This window comes from Marmota flaviventris, chromosome 4, assembly GCF_047511675.1.
Source record: "Marmota flaviventris isolate mMarFla1 chromosome 4, mMarFla1.hap1, whole genome shotgun sequence".
Taxonomy (NCBI): Eukaryota; Metazoa; Chordata; class Mammalia; order Rodentia; family Sciuridae; genus Marmota; species Marmota flaviventris.
Genome location: NC_092501.1, coordinates 140,017,487 through 140,034,195, shown reverse-complemented (window position 1 = coordinate 140,034,195; position 16,709 = coordinate 140,017,487). Strand labels below are relative to the sequence as shown.

Here is a 16,709-nt window from a genome sequence, read left to right as displayed (position 1 = left end):
CTAACTTGAGAGACCTTCTCTTTTACTTGAATCATTATGTCTTCTCCTTCCTCTACCATTGTCTGAACTGAAGGCTTTGGACTAAGCAAACAAGATACGAACGTCCACAATGGCAATGTGCCAACTGGCAGAGTCCCTGGGCTTTTCTTTTCTATTCTTTTTAAATCTTCACCATGATGGTTCCATTGTGATATATTTAACAACTCCTCCTTAAAAAGCCATGGGCTACATTTTTGTATTGTATCAACGTATGCCCTGACTGCTATTGATTTTACTGGGATGCCTCCTTCCTCTAACAATTTACTTAACACTCTTTCAGTTTGTTTTTTACTAATTTCTGATCCCGTATTTCTACTATAATACAACCCAACAAGATGACGCCAAACAAAACCGAGACAGAATGAAATAAAAAGGGAACAACAAAAAGTCATTATAGCCTTTCTATCCTCCTGACATGTGCATCCGTCCTTTCTCCCTATCTGTTCCTCAGACGTAAATAGTTTTTCCTCAGATGTGAGCGGTTTTTCTTCCGTCTCACTCATCTCCAGGGACAGGCAACTTAAAACAAAAGTGAAACAAAATAACAAAAGAAGAATCTTAAAATGGCTACCCATCCTCTCGCCCTGCCCTCAGGGGCGAGCAGTTCACTTACCCTCAGTCGCTCCCCGTGCGAGCCACCAGATGCCGCAGTCTGGCTGGGCACAATCAGGAGCCACTTGTCAAAAGATACTAACTTTATTTTTAGAACCACACACCAAAAAAACAGCCTCTCAGGAAAAACCCCTCAGAGCCTCAACTGCCACCACCGGCTTTCCACAAGCCTGTCTCTCCCCCCACAAGCTTCTCTCCACCTCCCACAATCCTCCTGCTCTTGAGGCCGATTGGCTGGGTCACGTGGGCAGAGCCAAAAAGTCCCCCAATGAGCAGCTCCGTGGTCTGAAAGGGCAGGGAAACAGTCCAATGAGCATCACCGCAGAGGAGCCAATCAGCTAGATGTTCCTGGGGCCGAGGAGCCAATCAGCTAGATGTTGCTGGGGCCGCTGTGAGCCAATCATCAGCCGGCAGCTGGATTGCTGGCAGCTGGAAGTTTGCTGGGGCCCCTTCGGCTGTGGCTCTCAACATTTATCTATTTCTCAAATATCTTAATGTGGACTGTATAAGTACATGTATATCTGATGTTAAATTGTTGTTAAAATGAAGTGCATTATTTCTCTGATCTGACAGCCTTTGCTGAGTACAACAGAGATGTCTGTTATGGAATTTGTAAGCACAACCATAATGGTTTCTGAAATATAATTTAAAAATCAATACCTAAAAGTATTTTAAATCCCATACTTGGGCATAATTCATCCTAGAGGCATTCACATCTCATTTTCTAGAAAAATCGAAGGCATATTCTGTCAAAATGGAAGCTGTGTTTTCAATTCTGTCTGCCTAGTTTGAATATACAGGAGTAACACTTAGATTTAGCCAATTAGGAGAATTAAATATATGATGAAAGAACATTAATAAATATATGATGAAAGCACAGTAGCTTACCCTTAGATTTTCTATAGCTAGACCTATGTCTTAGTAATATGTACCTAGCAGAAATGCTGACTAATAAATTAAAAATTAAACACATGATTCTTTCATCTTAAGGTTTTTTAAAAATGCAGGAAAATGTGATTTTTATATTATGAATGAATTCAATATAAAATTATAACAAATATAATCTTTTTGTTTTAAAGTCCATTAGAATTCTAGAATATTTACTGAAAAGAAGATATAAATAAATTGCTTTAGATGAGGTTTACAATTTTACTTTCCTTATTTTTAGGCAGATTGAGACTCTGACAAAAGAAGTACTCTATAATTATATATTGCCTTAAAATTTTTAATTCATGCTCTAATACATAGATTATATAAATAGATTATGAATCAAACTAATTAATAGATTACTAGTTCATTACAAATCAGCCTACAGATGATTCACCATTCATGACAGTTCATTCTATATTATAGTTGAATGTAAAAACTAATATTGTTTTTGAGAAAAAAGTATTGAGAATTTCATTTTTATTTATTTCTAATAATCACTAAACATTTTCAAATTTATCAATTTTGTGTGAATCCTTTTGCATTTCAAATATCTATATTTTGGGTATATTTTCAGCAAAGTCCTGAACATTATACATTCATAATTATTGTGGGTTCAATAGGCTTTTTTTTTTTTTTAATATTCTATTGTTTTCAGTGTAGAGGTCTTTCACATCGGTTTTTTTTTTTTTTTTGAGAGAGAGAGAGAGAGAAAGAGAGAATTCTCTTAATATTTATTTTCTTTTTTTAGTTTTCGGCGGACACAACATCTTTATTTGTACGTGGTGCTGAGGATGGAACCCAGGGCCACGCGCATGCCAGGCGAGCGGCGCTACCACTTGAGCCACATCCCCAGCCCTCAATAGACTTTTAATCATGACCTTAAATTGAAAATCATGGCCACAAAACACTTGGGGCTTCCTACTATGGAACTTAGTAGGTATTGGTTTGAAAAGACAATTACAGAAATACATCATTTAAAAATACATAGTTCTTCAGAAAAAAATTAATGAAACACATAAACATATCACAAGAAATGCAGAAAGTCCCATTATGTAGGCAAATCTGATACACAGGCAGCAACCTCCTTAAAGTAACTTAAAAAAAAAAAAAGTTTGCTCTTTTTAGTTACACATAACAGTGGAATGTATTTTGACATATTATACATACATGGAATACAACTTCACGTTCTTGGAGTTGTACATGTGGAATTAATTACACTGGTTGTGTATTCACAAATGAACATAGGAAAGTTATGTCAGATTCGTTCTAGCATCTTTCCTATTCCCATCTCCCCTCCCTTCCCCTTTATTCTAATAAATAAATTTTTTTGTTTGTCTAATCCACTGAATTTCTATTCTCCCCGCCACCGCCCCCCCCCCCGCTCTTATTGTGTGTTAGTATCCACATATCAGACAGAACATTCAGCCTTTGTTTCTTAAGATGGCTTGTTTCACTTATCATGATAATCTCCAGTTCCATCCATTTACCAACAGATGCCATAATTTCATTTTTTTAATATACCTTTATTTTATTTATTTTTATGCAGTGCTGAGGATTGAACCCAGTGCCTCACACATGCCAGGCAAGTGCTCTACCACTGAGCCACAACCCCAGCCCTCATTTTTCTTCAAGTAACTTTTGAGACACCATGAAGCCACCAACAAGGAACAGATATGTGCAATAGAGAAGCTTTCAATCCTGTCCAATGGTCCTACAAAGACCTGAATTCACATATGCCCCAAAAATTCAATCCCTAAGTCCCAATCAAAATTGGAATTCTCCCTCCCTTTGACTATCTATACCCTTCAAGCTATGTTTCACCCTTGTCTTCAAAGCGGCTGAACTTAATTTAACCTGATTTCACATCAATAAATTGCCAAGAGAGAAGCATGCTATTGGAATTTTCCATACTATGTGCGCATGATGGGGGGATGGTGCCCTGATTTTTGCCTCTGCAGGCCTTTGCCTCTGGTCAATCTCCACATGAGCCCCTCTGGCTGCCTAGTCAACAAATATTCATGTAATTTTTTATCAACTGAGCTTCAGAGTTTGGTTTCCCTGTTTTTAATGTTCCTGAGGATTAATTTCTGACAGTTCTTATCATTCAGTGAGCCCTAATTCTGAATCATGATGAGAGCCGTGGGTGCAGAGCACAAAGCTTCAGGAACTACCTAGAGCTGAAAATGCTGCATTTGCTTTTTAGAATAGAGCATATGCATGGTTCTTCCAGCAGTCACATGTCTTTTAACCAGATGAAAGCAAAAAAGTGCTAGCTGGAAATGAGAACCGAATCTGCAAAGCTTGCTAATGTGATTCAAATCTGCCAGAAATACTTCATCCTGACTCCAAACCTGTCCTGGGACAGTCTCGCATTTATTACATTAATGATTAATGTTGGAGCATCTCTAGTTTTATTTCATCACCAGAATGACATCTTTTGAAAGAAGAAATTGCTATCCTATTATATGATCTAAGATAACCTAACCATTAGTTTTTTAAAGGGGAAAAGATGGCAGAAATTCTCATCCTTAACTTGTCTACAAGATTCCCACTTCTCCACCTGCAGATGGTCTACTGTTTGAGTACCCAGACTCCCATAGATTCTTATATGCCCTAGACATGGTCCCATATTGGCACAGCTAATATACTCACATTTTTTCCATGAGGAACAAAAAAAGGAAGGATATTTAATATCTTCTAAATCATCCTTCTTGCCCTTATCTAAAAAAGAAAAGCATTTCACCATTCATTTCTTCACATATTGAACAGAGCAAAAGACATATTTTTTGAAGGAGCTCACCCTCTACGAAAGTGGTTTTAAAAATGTGGGAAGGTGATCTCTTTTGAATTTCAATGAGAATCAAAACTCTTCCTAGGAAAACAAACATGTGCATTTAAAATTTTGAACATAAATCCTTAGGAAACTGAGAATCACCTATTGTCCATCTTTAAAGCTCATATTTAAACTGAATGTTTGTGTTGAAACTTTGAATCCCTAAGGGATGGTATTTGGAGGTAGGACTTCTAGAGGCCCCATGATGGAATTAGTGGCCTTATATAAAGAAGAGAAAGATCTTGGCATTAGATTGAGTTAGCACTGTCCATGGCTCCCTGGGAGGGCACCAAGGGAGATTTGCCCCTGGAACTCACCTGGACCTGATTTGTGTGCTGCTTATCTTGGGTGATTTTAATGGGGATCTTTTCCAGATTATTATTCTGCTGTGACATGCTGTAACTGTGGGTAACAGAATTCACGGAGTTCTGTAAACCCTTTTAGTGGATTGTCAAAACTGAGGGTTGTCTTGGGGACACCCAAACTTAGAATTGGTAACCGAAATGAGGGTGGTCTTAAAGCCCCTCTAACTTGTTGTTTGATGTCAAAAATGAAGATGCTCTTAGGGACCCCCCCCAAAACTCTGCACCTATTAAACATGTTTACATTCATGAATTATATCATGCTATTAAAGAAATTGGTCAGCTTCGGAGGATAATTATGAAATAACTATCTTAGAAACTGGCAAAGGGAAAATGCAAGTTATTTATTTTGTCTTAATTAAATGAATGTTGCCACTGGATAATCATATGCTAGGTTAACATAAGAGTACTTTTTATGAGTGATTAATTCAAGTAAAAAATGAAGCAGAAGTTATGGAAATAAATAGAATGCTGGCATTTTACAACCCTTAATGGATGAACAGATTTAGGCGCTACATATCAGCAGTGACTGAAACCACAAAAAAGGGAACAAACAGGTAACAATGTACTTCCTGCCAGAAGAATACTACCACCACTTTGTCAAAGGAATTCCAACTGGAGTCTGATCAATGATCTGAATCTAGCTACTGATTTGCAGGAAATAGCGAGTATAGAAGAACTCGTTTAACACAATGAATATTGTGCAGTCAACAAAATCCTTTATGTTTATGTTTTCCTTTCCTACCAGCAGCTTGGCTGAGACTCATTATGATTGATTCTCAGTCATGCAAAAACCACCTAAAGATGCTGGAGCAACTTCTTGGAAGGAACTTGAGCCTCTGCAAATCCTGGAGAGATATTTGTGGACTGGAAATGTGGTATGGTTTGAATGTGTCCCTCAAAAGCTCTTGTTAGAATCTCAGTCCCCAGTGTGGCAGTCAGTGTTGGAAGGTGGAGCCTTATGGCAGGTGTTCAGGTCAGGAGGGTGAATGAATGCTGTTCTCTCAGGAGCAGGTTCATTCTTACAAGAGTGGATTGTTATACAAGCAAGTTTGTCTTCCTCAGCTCCCAGCCCTCTTGTTCTTCCACAGTGTTCTGAAGTAGCAAATAGAGTCTCACCTGAAGCTGATAAGATAGTGCCATCATGTTTCTTGGTTTCCAAGCCTCCAAAACCATGAGCCAAACAGACTTCTAGCCTTCATACATTACCCGATCTGATTTAATCTGTTATCACAACAGAAAATGGACTGCAACAGAATGCTCATCTACAACGGTCAGGTGAGAAAGAAACAAACTTCTTTCATTTTTAAGCCACAGTATTGTTGGTTGTCTGTGACAGCAGCATATTCTATTGCCCTACATAGTAACCCAAGGGTTGCTAACTCTAATGCCTTCAGATGTCACATGGGGAACATAAATATGTAATGGGGAAGGAGTAAGACAGTGGGGACTGTGGTGAGTTAGAAAGCAAGTAACTATCCTAAAAGCACACACATTTAAAAAAAAAAAAAAAAGGGTTTTCAACATACTGTTGAAATGAAATGTCTGTACTGTCAACTTCTATCTGAGAGCTATGGTTTGCAGCCCCTGCTTAATCAGGAAGACTTAAAGAAGGTCATTCTTCCAGCTGCAAATTCACATGATTTTCTAGTACACATTTCTTCTCTTTGTAGAAAAAGGCATCGTAAGAGACCTAAGCACATGACTTACTGAAGTTTACATATTTTATTAGGTATGATACAACCTGAGCTTTAACATGGACACTTAAAAACTCCAATGACTCAGACAAAATAGGGATTTTTCTACATGAAATCATCCAGGACTCAGGGACCCTCTGTGTCGTAGCTCTAACTCCCCAGGTTTTGATCCTGTTACTCGGTGGAAGTTTCCTCAGTACCAGCAGCCTGCAGGAAAGGGAAGGAACAGAGGGAAGGAGGAAGCCCAAGTAAGAGGGAAGCAGTCCAGAGGATGGACATCTCTTTTTTTCGCATGCCATTAGCTAGAGCCTAGTCACAAGGCCAGGCCCAGGCACAGTGATATCTAGGAAGCGGAGTCTCTACTATGTTCTCAACTCAAACAATTAGTAGCTGGGCTCTGTATACACTAGGCTAATAAATTCCTGGTCTGTTGGTGTAAACTGGAGGAGCCAGAAGGATAGCCCAACATGATTTATTTCTTAAATAAATCTCTGGTGGATTCTGGTGGTCCTTGCTTTCTATTAGTTGCTCACATCCAGTCTTTGAATAACCTGGTCACTGGAATCATGGCCAGCAGTATGGGTTTTTTTTGTTTGTTTGTTTGTTTGCTTTTTTTCAGTTTTAAAACTGGATTTCAATTTTATCTTTTTTTGTTTTTGTTTTTTTACTCTCCAAAGAGTACTCACTTACTCCTTAGAATTCTTCAGAGATAAACACCTTGGTAAGCCCCTTCCCAGACACTCCCAATGCCATGAAATATAATTCTTGCAGGCCAAGAGAGAGAACAAGAAAAAAAAGGGGGGGAGGGAAATAATTAAAACGAACCATTTCAACTAGTATTGTAAATAGGCAAAAGGAGTTAGGAAATTAAAATAAGGATAATTATAATTCATTTTTGAAGGAAGTTTAGCTCCATTAAGAAATGACTTCAAGTCATCTTTTTAGAAGAGTGTATGTCAATTTCCTTTATACACATACATCTATTGGGTTGTGTTTTCTTTTATTTTATTATCATTAAGGTAACTAGAATTGCAAACATCAGCTTCTCTGAATAATCACTACAAAGGCTTCCAAAAGAAAGGCAAGAGCTATAATCCTAGTCTAAATTTTTGGTTGTCTTCCAGTTACATGTCAAAACAGTAGCTTCCTTTGGGATAACTATTCTTTTTTATTCTACTGAAGAGCCTTTTTAGTGGTTGCTTTTGAATAATTATATACCATGCTTGACTTTCCTTTCACATAATATGAAAATTTTTATTTTCTTACTCTCTATGGTAACTGCGAAGATACTTCAAGCCTGTTTATTTTCTCTCTGAAGTATGGACCTACTTTCCTAAGGAGTAAATCTGGAAATACAAGCAGGGATGGTGTAAATAGTTTAGGCTGACAGAAACATATATTTCAAGATTCACCTCTCAAGATCTCCACATTTCACCCAGTCTGGTCAAATTGTTTTCTTTTTCTTCTTTTTAATCCCTGTTCATTTTTACATCCTGTGACTTTCCTGGTGCTCAACAGGGATTGTGCATTTTTTCTCTCTTTCTCCCTCTTCCTTGGCTGTCAACTCCATATTCACCAACACCAAGATGCTTTCCCTGGTTATCCCAGACAGAATCCAAGGTTCTTGCTTCAGCTAGGGAAAGGCTGTGCACTATTAATTTTTGAAGGAAGTGCTGTGAGTATTGTATTATTTATAATTAAAACAAACAAACAAACAAACAAAAAAACTTCAGCCGGGAGTAGTGGCGCATGCCTGTAATCTCAGCCCCCTGGGAGGCTGAGGCAGGAGGATTGAAAATTCAAAGCCAGCCTCATCAATGGTGAGGCGCTAAGCAACTCAATGAGACCCTGTCTCTAAATAAAATACACAATAGGGCTGAGGATGTGGCTCAGTGGTTGAGTTCAATCCCCGTTACCTGCCTCCCGCCCCCCAAAAGAAAACAACTTCATGGTTTTCACATTTACACTATATCAAAGTTTATTCTTTTTCAGGAGGTTACCACTTTGATGGGCACTAACTACTGGTCTGCTTTCTTTCCTGAAATTTAGCCATAAGGTATATTGATTCTCCTAGAAGAGTGAGGGAGCCCAGGCTAGCTGACTGCAAATAGTAGGATTTAAAAGACAGCTCAGCACAGAAGCATTTTGGTTCTTCCCCTGATCCTATCCTTGGTTGACTTTTCTAAGCAGATCCCATAAGCATCCTAAGGGACAATAGATCACTGTCCCCATCACCCTGCCCTGTGACCTTGGAAAGAAGGAAGTCTAAGGGAGAAGGCTGCAAAGCTGTGGCTACAGGGCAGGGTTGACAGCTGATAGCCAACTGAGCCAACCCAGCCACACACTTAGTACTTCCCAGAGACTTTTTCCCACATGCTTCCATGGTAGCCCAATTAGATCAGTCCTTTTGCTCAAAGTATTTTCTTCTGAAAATGTTTAGAAAACTCTAATGCTCATCTGCTTTTGCTTCTATTAGTAAAAAAGCATTTACTCATTTGGAGATCTAGCTGGCTGTTGCTGATCACATTTGATAACATTCATAAAGTAGCTTGTTTATTTTCATTATCTCATTTCTTCCAACCCATAATAACTCCCTGGGGGAGGGGGACAGCATCTGCTTCTGCAAGAGAAATAGCTACAGCCTTCTCCTTGGTTTTCTGTAGGCTTTAAAACTCCAGGGAGGTTAGCACTCCCTTCATTCTTTTGGATTGCCCATGTTTCTGCACAGAAATTTTTGGAAAGGAGAACTGTAATGTAGAAGTGTAGAAAAGCAATAAGCTTCAGACGAGGTACTGAGAAAGGAAAGAAGAGACCGGAGATGAAGCTCAGTGGTAGGCTACTTGTCTAGTATGCTCAGGAGGACCTGGGTTCCATCCCCAGCACCACTCCCCCACCCTCAAAAAAAAAAGGAGGGGAAGGAGGTGGGAGAGAACAGAAACACAACAAGCCTTAGAAAAGGTTTCAAAGACCTTTGAAATACTAGTATACTAGTAAATTATCTGAAAATTCTGTAAGTATTAAAATTCCTCTGTTCCCAAATATTTATCTTATTTACTGTTAAAGTACTAATATTGTGCTTCCCTAGATTGAGACTAACTTTTCAGTTTCAGGCCATTTAGAGTTCAATTCACAGCTTATTAAACTGTGGAAAGTGTTGATGTAATTCTCTAATGTTCTTGCAACTCTGTCCCAAAGCTCTGGAGCACACATGCTATATGGGCCAATTAATTCCCAAATTTCATAACACATATCAGCACTGTAGACAATTAGTACAGAAAAAAAAAATTGATTCTCTTTCTGATGATAAAAATCACATTGGTCACTTAACAACATTCATTGGGGACTTTCTGAGGGTGAGAAGGAGGTGGGGGAGGGGTAAGGATGGGGATAGGAATGCAAATGAAGGAGGGGAAGTAAAGAAATTAACAAAACAGTACAGCACCTGCTTGCTTTTTAAAAGGTGTTTATAATCTCCTGAAGAATGAGACTTGGAAGAAAAGGGAAGTGCTGTGAGAATTCTGACAATTTTAACTGATAATATAAATAAATGACCTACTCTTCTAGTTTTTAAATTTTTAAAACTTGTATAGTTACTTTTTCTTCTCTTTTTTGGTATTGGGGATTGAATACAGGAGCGGCACTCTACCATTGAGCTATGTCCCCAGCCCACTTAAAATATTTTTATTATGAGACAGGATCTCACTAAGTTGTCCAGCCTGGCCTTGAACTTGCCATCCTCCTACCTCAGTGTGCCTAGTTGCTGGCATTTGGGATGTGTACCACTGTGCTGGCTGTAGACACTTTTTAATAAAGCTTGGAATCCAAGTGTTACAGGTCTGGGGCCTTCCAGAAACTGAGGCTGCACAACCTCCCCTCTCCCCGCCACCTTTCAAACCCAATTCTTGCAATCAACTCTGAAGATTTCAGACATGTCGCTCAGAGTAACTTCAATGATTTTATTGAAGGGCTAGGATGGGAAAGAGGGTATTCTGAAGGGAGGGAGTGGGTCCTCTCAGAGAGGAGAGGGACAATGTGTCTCTCCTGCACTCCTGTTTTATTGGGGATCCCAGAGAAATTTCCAGAGTCCTGCCCAGGTCCACCTCTTGACTTTTGACTGACAGCAGGATGACATCAGACTTTCAAGTCCTCACTGCCATGACAACTCTAGGTCACCTTGGCCCATGCTGACCGGTTCTAATTGGATTTGTAACCATAAATTCTTCCAGATTTTATGGTTAGGAGGAATTATCCTTATCACCCTGGGTTTCCGGATATGGTCTATGAAAAGGGTCACAAAAGTCTACCCCTTCAAGGTAACTTGGGTTCCTCTTTTCAACGTTATTTGGGGCCTGCATTTCTCCTGCAGATAACAGGAATGTAACATATCCTGTCCACTTAAGCCAGGCAGGGCTTCAGGTAACTTGCTTCTTGGAAGAAAAAGCATGTGGGGGTCAGCACAGTGGGCCCATTTTATAGAATTATTCCCTAACCTCATCTTTCCACTATTTGCATCTGTCCCCTATCACAAATTTTTTTTCCGCAGAGACCCAATTGAGGAGCTAAGATCAGTAGCTAGCTTCATGACTTAAAAGGTTGACAATGTCCAGAACGAGGGGTCCATAGTCAGGAGATGAAATGCCCAACACTTAGAAGCCTTAAGGCACAGCCCCTCACCTCTTAGAGCTTCAGTGGAAAGAATGAGGAAAGCTGTTTGTATACTGAAAGATAGAATCAAATGTCAGTGGGTGTTACTATTGTTCCCTTACTGGATGATGAAATAGCTTGAGATTGTGACCATTCACCCAGTTCACATACTACCCCAGCATAGGAAGGACCCAGGAATCCAAAATTTGCTTCCTAATTAGGCTGCCCTCCTTGAACTGAACTTAGTCCAGTTTTACTTTGTTCTGCAAGTAACTGTGGAGCTTCACTTCCTACCACACTTAGCTCCACCAGCAACTGCTAGAACATTACACACTGTCCAGCCCTTCCATAACTGAGCCAAGGTTCTTTCTTTGGCTTCAGGACCTTAAACCTAGTATTTTGCTTACCTCTCCATGGTATTGCTTACCTTCCCTTATTATGAACTAGCCCCCTCCACAGGCTGGGAGCTCCTTAAGGACAGTGGTGCATTTTAATCTTTGCATCCCCACTAAGTTATCTTTGGTAAAGATGGACATGGATTATTGAATGGCTGGGTGGATGCCAGCAAGTAAACTATAATTTCTGCCCACAAAGAGCAGGATTGTGACACTTCTACTATGTGTTTATGTGGGTTTCCCCACAGCACTACCACTCTCAATAACATTTTTGTATTATCTTTATTGAAATGTAATTCACATATCAAGTTCACCAATTTAAAATGTACAATTCAGTGGTTTTTAGAATAGTCAGGACTGTGCATCGACCACTACCATCAAACTTCAGAATGCTGTTTTCACTCCAAGAAAGAAAAGCCCACCTATTATCATTCACTCCCCATTTCCCTCCTAGCAACCATCAACTGTCTCCAAAGGTTTTTAATTAATCTCTTGCTGTGCCGTACACATAGGATTACATATTAGAACACATCTTTTCACATGAACAAAAATAAAAATAAAATCTGCCGCAGCTTTGATTTGGTATGAAAAAACGCAATCAATCTCCAACTAGGCTCTATGACCTTGGACAAATTAACTGGATTTAGTTTCTTCATAAGGTGAAGTTTAGAAGGTGTGTAAGGGCACCTTCAGGCTAACAAGCAAACAAGTAAGAACAAATAAAAACAAGAACCCCCACCGCCCAAACCTCCAGGTATAATCCCAGTACTCCACCCTAGGTAGCCTGTCCTGGGCTTGGGTGATAAATGGCTGTACACTAACAGGATTTCACACCAGAACTGCCGCAGCCACTGCCCTCCCCGAGACGGTCCCTACAGAAGATGTTTCCTCTTCTTTTCTTTTGGGTCGTCTTTTCGTTTCTGGGTTGGCACAGGAGAGAGAGGGGGGGGGGAGAAGCTGCAGAGCCTAGGCGTGGAGGCGCAGTGCGCGGGTGCCCGCAGGAAGCCTCGCCCAGCGCGGGACCCCACCCTCCGGGTGCCCCGGGAGAGGGCCGCCCCGCGCTGGGCTGCGCGGCCGGCGGGGGCGGGGCCAGTGATTTTCGCAGCCAATCCGCACGGCGGCGCGTCCCGGGGGTCCGCGGATCGCCCGGCGCGCAGGGGGCGGGGCTCCACTTGACAGTGGCGGTCGCCGGGCAGCCGAGCCGGGGCGCAGCGAGCAGAGCGCTGCACAGGGAGCGCGATCTGCGCGGGCGGCTGCGGCAGCGCCCTGCTCCCACGGCTCGGATTTTCGGCCCAGCGAAGTAGCCTCCAGCGGTGGCGGCGGCGTCCGGGCGATGGTGCGGGACCCCTCGGGCGCCGGTGTCCTGGCCTCTTCCTAAGGTACCCAGCCCGGCTCACACCCTTGACGAGGGGAATCTCAGTGCCTGGGAAGTGGCTTTGTGAAGCTCCTGGCTGGGTGGACTACGTGGTGGGCCGGTGAGCGGGTGGGTGGGGCTGGGCGGGGCTGCGCCGTCTGGGCTGCTTTCCCTCCGAGGAAGAGGGTGGGGGCGAGGGAAGCGGGTGGGGGGAGGAGGGCTGTCTCCGGGCAGCAGCTGACGGCATCCCCAGGCTCCATCCTCCTCCTGCCTCCATGTGGTTTGAAAGAGGTTTTGTTCCAGGAGAAAGTTTGATGCCCAGAGTTGAGCAGCCTGACTTGATTGATGTTCCTTGAGGCCCACGCCCCTAAAGAGAGGCAGCCCACCCTATGCTGTACACCTCTGCACTGAATATGGGCACTTGGGAACCCGTGTTCTGACCTGAGCAGCATTCTTGACGTAGGACTTTCCTTGAGGAAATTCCTCTGTGGGAATCCCCTTTGGGGGGGAGGCTTTCTGGACTCAGCCATAGCCCCAACTTGTGGCTTGAAAACAATGCAGCAGGTAGTCTCTGGTCCCATGTACCTTTCCCATAGCATAGTCTCTGCCAAGACTTATGTTGTAGTTTCTTCAAAAATTTAAACTTAACTTCTGATTAAAGATTCCCAAATCCAATGTGTCCAATGTCGGGGCCACCATCCAAGGTGACAATGATAACTTCAGTTAGACTCTTTAATGTTTTAGCACTTATTTTCAATTGGCTTTCCCTGAGTTTTATGACAGTTGCTGTGGCCCATCATTTAGTGTGAGAGACGGGAACAAAAAAATACATAATATGTGTGCCCACTTGAAGAAAGGCAGGTTTCAGTCTTCAAATGAGGTGGATTAGGTGAGCATTATTAGCTTTATAAAACAAATAAAATAAAAATTCCAATTCCAGTTAGAACTAAGTTTTATCTGAGATTGTAGGAACACATCAATCATAAAGTGACTCGGGATAGAGGAGTAACATGTAGATACCACATAGTCTTGCAAGTAGCAGATCTTACATATATACTTAAAACATGAATTTTATTTAATCTGTCATATCTTTTTGATCACACATGTGGATTCTCACATTTAAACTCCTTTTTTTATCAAGATATGTTCATACCATAAGACAATTTTATTTATTTATTTATTGACACTTAGAAAATTATTTATTTGACTGAACCATACATCACATACAAAATTTTCATAACAATTATAATACAATACATAATATTATCACTGAAAATCAATGTAGTATAGAGATTCAACATCGTCACAATTAAAAGACAACCAGTTTTTATTTGTAGAGACTAAGTCTAAAATTAATATGGAAACACATTGTACTGTCATGTGTAACTAATTAAAACAAAAAAATATGGAAATACAAAGAATATTAAGTGGTCAGACCAATTTTGAAAAAAAGAACAAATAAGTTGGAAGATTACCACAACCAAATTTAAAGGCTGATTACTAAATTACTGAAGTCAAGACTTCCAGTGTAAATTAATGGATCTATGAATAAAAGGGTTTTCAGAAATAGAACCAACCACCCTTGTATAAACAGATCATTGTTTTTTTTTTAAATTTTTTTACTGTTGGTTGTTCAAACCATTACAAATTTCTTGATATATCATATTTCACACTTTGATTCAAGTGGGTTATGAACTCCCATTTTTACCCCATATATAGATTGCAGAATCACATCAGTTACACATCCATTGGTTTACATATTGCCATACTAGTGTCTGTTGTGTTCTGCTGCCTTTCCTATCCTCTACTATCCCCCCTCCCCTCCCCCCATAAGACAATTTTATAATATCCTTTGAAACATCTTGTTCCAGTTCATGTAATTTACCCCTCCACCAGAAAACATCATCTTATTTAGAGCACTTACATTTAAGGGCATTTTGCAATAGTGTCCATACATCAAGCACATTATGTGTGTCAGACACATTACTAGGTGTCTTATATATATATTATTACTTTAGTTGTTATAGTCACTCTAAGCAGATGTTATTACTTTCCCTGAGTTTATGTAATTTCCCCTCACAACTATGCAGCAAATGATAGAGGTAGGATTTGAAACCGGTTCTTTTAACTCCCTATTGATGCTCTTGACTATTATTCTATGCTGTCTCCTAGCTCTTTTGAGAGTTACTCTGATATAATATAGTAGGGAATCCAAATATGGCAACATACATTATCTCTACTGGCCTAATGTATCAGATCTTTTTCTAGAATGTCTTTTCTCTCTGGGAGCCCACCTCACCCCCCACCCTTGGTGCATATGCATAAAAATCAAAGCCTCCTTAGACCTCCCAGCCTTCCCCTCAATTCAGATGGAAACCTCTAGACCTGTCAACCCATCACCCTTTCAGGTAAGTCAGTTCCAGGTGATAGGTAACCCAGTGTTTCCCTCCCTGGCACTTAAGGAGCAGTCTCTACTCAGTTATGTGAGTCTATTTTAGCTCTGCACATACTCCCTACTGGTTGGCAGCAACATAGCCCCTGCAGTGTTCACACTGGCACACGCATCCCCTCGTACCAACTGTCAGAGAATTCCTGACACAGGCCGACCTACTTAAAAGGAACAACTAAAATGAAGTCACTGGGGAAAGTGGTTTTACTCTGGGGAATCCTTGAGTTCTCCAGTACCCATCAGAAAGGAAATTAACATAGGGACCTAGGAACAGGAAATGGGCCTTTTCCATAGTGGGAAATGCCATATGTATATCATAGCCTAGTTTCAACACTATTGAAATATGTGCTCACCCTGGAAAAACCCCTTAACCTGTTGTCTTGATGACAAATGTGTGACTCTGGTTCTAGAATGATTTTTTGTTGTTGTTTTTGTTTTGCGGGGCCTCACCATCTTCACATAAGAACACCACTTCTGTATTACAGCATATTTTAGGTTTTGTTTTTTAATTTGTTCATTTTAGATATACATGACTCTAAAATGATTTATAAATACTAAGCTTTGAAAGAAATAAATGTATTTTTGAGCTGTAACCATATGCTGCCTAGAATCATATCCTTCTAGTTGGCACTTTACTCCTGTTACTCTAGTGCAAGAATCTTAAAGTCCTGCATATATGCTTTGGGATTTTAAATGGACCCTCTTGTCTAATTATTTCACTCCATCCTCTGTAGCAGTAGTAGGGTTTGAGATTAAAATAGAGCCCCGGCACTATCTCTCTATTATCTCTGCCAAAAAACTGAAGCAGCACCAATTAAAGTAGGAAAAGTAGAACATGAAGTTTGCTCATTGTCACACTCTTGCCCCAGAATGGAAGATGTGCCAAAAACATTGTTGGAAAAGTAACTGGACTTTCTTAAATGATTAGTGACTTGTAAAACTATACCAAATTATTGAAATTATATAGTTTCCATAAAATCGTGTATGTGCATGTACTTCCAGAATCAACAAACCTCCACTCTAAATTCTGTTTCTAAAACTTCTCAGTAACCAGCAATCCCATCTTATTTTCCATATTTTGTCAAATCTAAAATACTGTCAATTGTAATGTATAACATTATTCTTATGCTGTACAAGAAAAAAGAAAAATTTGATTACAACATACCACTTTAATGTTGTTCTTCCATGACACTACTTGAATAGATCATACTAGTGTTTCATGGCTTTCAAGTTTCCTTCATCTCTTCTGTGGGTTTGAGTACATTTTCTTGCCAGTACATTTGCTTGAGTTGTGTGGGACAGTGCCTTTGCATGAATCAGTAACAGATTTGGACATGGCTTCACCAGTGTGTGTCTTTTTTTCTTCATTCTGGTAAAGTGTTTGCATCTTGCTT

At 40.3% G+C, this 16,709-nt stretch overlaps 1 protein-coding gene across 3 annotated transcripts in view; it reads left to right on the top strand.

Annotated features, from left to right (window-relative positions):
- The first annotated feature begins 12,681 nt into the window (after nucleotides 1–12,681).
- Fry (FRY microtubule binding protein) overlaps nucleotides 12,682–16,709 on the top strand; it is a 402,948-nt gene continuing 398,920 nt past the window's right edge. For all 3 annotated transcript variants that reach the window (XM_071611568.1, XM_071611569.1, XM_071611564.1), the window contains exon 1: nucleotides 12,682–12,891. The gene's annotated coding sequence lies outside the window, so the exon portion shown is untranslated. The remainder of the gene's footprint in view (nucleotides 12,892–16,709) is intronic.